This window comes from Dromaius novaehollandiae, chromosome 1 (genome assembly GCF_036370855.1).
Source record: "Dromaius novaehollandiae isolate bDroNov1 chromosome 1, bDroNov1.hap1, whole genome shotgun sequence".
NCBI lineage: Eukaryota > Metazoa > Chordata > Aves > Casuariiformes > Dromaiidae > Dromaius > Dromaius novaehollandiae.
The window spans coordinates 188,250,052-188,253,833 of NC_088098.1; positions in this window are offsets into that span (position 1 = coordinate 188,250,052).

A 3,782-nucleotide genomic window follows, 5' to 3' on the forward strand; every position below is an offset into this window, starting at 1 on the left:
TTTGTCTAAAAGTCTTGTATTTTCTCTCACCATTATTACTTTTTTTAGAGGAGGAGGTGAGGAAACTGTAAAGCTAAATTTGAAGTTAAAATTAATTTTATTTTTAAAAGGGAGAAGATAGACTAGGCGATAGTTGAGGAATGAAATACGAACAGAAGCAGCATGTTTTTCTGTTCCTTTTTCATTTAAAGGCAACATTGTGCTGCTTGTTTAAATTCTGGGTTGATACTTTCACAACACATACAACCACTGTGAAGATCCAAAGCGGATCTTCCCTTATTTTATTAAAAAGTTATTAATGCCTGAAATACCTGTCATGAGCATTTGTAAAATAACATATATCACTGAAGAGCTACATTAGCTAGACTTTACTAACTGTCAAGAGCGACCCAGCTGAGAGCCAGGAGTGTTGTCTGATCATTATATAAGTATTTTCAGCTCTTGAAGTGTGCATTTCTAAGATAAAGTCCAGACTCCTGAGGGAAGCAGCCAGTTTACAGCTGCTCTATCCTATACAAATATCTTGGGAAAGGACAGCCTTAAATTATGGAGTTTGTATGTATTTTCATAGAAATTGCTGAGGTTGGAAGGGATCTCTGGAGACTGCCTAGTCCAACACCCCTGCTCAGAGCAGGGTCAGCTACAGCAGGTTGCTCAGGGCCATGTCCAGTCCGGTTTTGAAGATTGCAGGGGTGGAGTATCCACAACCTCTCTGGGCAACCTGTGCCAGTATTCAACCACCCTCACAGTAAAGCTTTTTGTTACTTTTAGATGAAATTTCCTGTATTTCAGCTTGTGCCTATTATCTCTTTCCCTTTCACTGGGCACCACTGAGAAGAGTCTGGCTCCATCTTTATTGCTGCAGCCCCCCACCCCCCATCAGGTGTTTATACATATGGATAAGTCCCCCCTGCCCTGAGCCTTCTCTTCTCCAAACTGAGTAGTCCCAGCTCTTTCAGCCTTTCCTTATATGACAGAGGCCCCAGTCTTCTTTGTGGCCCTTCACTGGACTTGCTCCATTATGTTCATATCTTCCTTGTCCATGTCTTTCCCAGAATTGGACCCAGCACTCCAGATACAGCCTCACTGGTGCTGGGAAGTAGAGGGGAAGGATCACCTCCCTTGACCTGCTGGCAAGGCTCTTCCTGATGCAGCCCAGTAGGCTATTGGCCTTGTCTGCCACAAGGACATGATGCTGGCTTGTGTTCAATTTGTTGTCCACCAGAATCCTCAGGTCCTTCTCTGCAAAGCAGCTTTCCTGGTTGGCACTGAGCATGTGCTGGTGCATGGGGTTGCTCATCCCCAGGTGTAGGACTTTACACTTCCATTGTTGAACTTCATGAGGTTCCTGTCTGCCCATTCTCTAGCCTGTCGAGGTCCCTCTGAACAGCAGCACAGTCATCTGGTGCATCAGCCACCCCTTCCAGTTTTGCATCATCTGCAAACTTGCTGAGGATGCACTCTGCCCCATCATCCTCGTCTTTAATGAAGATGTTAAATAGTATTGGCTGCAGCATCACAACCCCTGGGGGACACCACTAGTGACTGTTCTCCAGCTGGACTTTGTGCTGCTGATCACAACCCTCTGAGCCTTGCTAAAGTCAAGATAAAAAATACCTACTGCCCTCACCAACCAAGTATTTCATTGTAAAAGGCAATCAAGTTGGTCAGGCATAATTTCTCCTTCATAAATTCATTCTGACTACTCCCAATCACCTACTTCTCCTTCATATGTTTGGAAATGACTTCCAGGAGGATTTGCTCCATCACTTTCCCAGGGATCAAGGTGAGGCCTGTAGTTCCCCAGATCCTCCTCCTTTCCTTTCTTGAAGATAACAGTGACATTTGCTCTCTTCTAGTCCTCAGGAACGTCCCCTGATCACCATAACCTTTCAAAGATAATTAAAAGTGGCTTCACAATGACATTGGTTAGCTCCCTCAGCACCCCATAGGTGCATCCCATCAGATCCAATGGACTTGTGTATGCCCAGTTTGTTTAAATGTGCCCTGACCTGATCCGCCTCCACTGAGGGTAAGTCTTTCTTTCTCCAGACTTTCCTGCTGGTCTCAGGGTCCTGGGATTCCTGAAGGCAAGTGTTACCAGTAAAGACCAAGGTGAAGAGGAATTGATTACCTTGGCCTTCTCCACATCCCCTGTCACCAGCTCCCCTGCCCCATTCAGCAGTTGGCCCACATTTTCCCTAGTTATCCACTGGTTGCTGATACAGCTGTAGAAGCCCTTGTTGTTGCCCTTCACATCCCTCAACAGATTCAACTCCGGGAGGACTTTGGCTTTCCTAACCCCACCCCTGCACACTTTGACAGTGTCTCTATATTCCTCCTGGGTCACCTGTCCCTGCTTCCACCTCTTACATGCTTCCTTTTTATGTCCCCTCCTGTCACCTTTGCTTGCCTTCATGCACATCGGGATGGACAATTCTTGAGCTTGGAGGATGCGATCCTTGAAAATCAACTGGCTTTCCTGGACACTCTTCTTTCCAGGACTGTCTCCCATGGGATTCTTCCAAGCAGATCCTTGAACAGGCCAAAGTCTGCTCACCTGAAGTCCAGGGAAGTGATCCTGCTATTTGCCTTGTTTCCTTCTTCCACGATCCTGAACGCTACATCTCACAGTCACTGCAGCCAAGGCTGCCCCCAGCCTCTGCACCCTTAACCAATTCTTCCTTACTTGTAAGCATGATGTCCAGCAGAGTGCCTTTCCTTGTTGGCTCCTTGATCACCTCTGTCAGGAAGTTATCATCAATGCACTCCAGAAATGTCCTGGATCGCTTGTGCCCTGCTGTGTTTGTGCCCTGCTGTGTTTTCTCTCCAGCAGATATTGGGGTGGTTAAAGTCCCCCATAAGGACTGGGGCCTGTGAATGTGAAGCTTCTCCCAAGACTTCCAGTTGTCTGTCTCATCTACTTCTTCTCGATCAGGCAGTCTGTAGCACACATGTACTACAGCGTCACCCATGTTGGTCTGCCCCCAGTCCTAACCCATAAGCTCTCTGCTGGCTCATCATCCACCCTATGGCAAAGCTCCATCCATTCCAGCTGCTCTCTCTCACGTAAAGGGCAGTTTTGCATCCGTCACTTGTAGATGGAATTTTAACTCCCTGAGTCCAGAAACTACCCATGCCTTCAGATTTGCAAGTCCAAATGTAGCCACATATTCCTGCTTGGATATAAATTGGCACTGTCCTACTAAGGATATAGCAATTCCCTTCAGCCGAACAATGGGGCCATAAACTCACAATTAGGCTTCTACGTTAAACGCCTGCTATTTCCCGCCAGTTACTTGTGTTGCAGTTACAGCTCCTAGTGAGGTCAATCAGGAAACGGAGTGTAGGGATACTCCTGGTATTGGAATGCAACCCTGTCTGGAAATAGCCAAGCCAACCTGATATCCAGAACCAGTATAAGCAATGTAAGTGGGGTACCCAATTCTGGGACCTGAACTATTACTGTACAGTGCTGGGCTGTGCCATTGACCCTGGCTGGTTTGTTTGGAGCTGGCTCAAATATCCCTAGTACCATTCTGTATCTGGCCAGGCAGACTTAAACTACCGTTCTGAATGCAAGTTTGAAATGGCGATGTGATTGGGATTTTTGCAGGGAAAAATCCTTCTGTGGGGGAGAGTACAAGATAAGTACTGTAGCAGTAGTGCATAGTACTTAGTACCTGCTGTTCTGAAGCTAGTTGCAAGAAAAACTATGGGAGGAAAAAAAAGGAGTAACACTCAAAGCAAGGCTGGAAAATGTCCCCAGAATCTACTTCTAA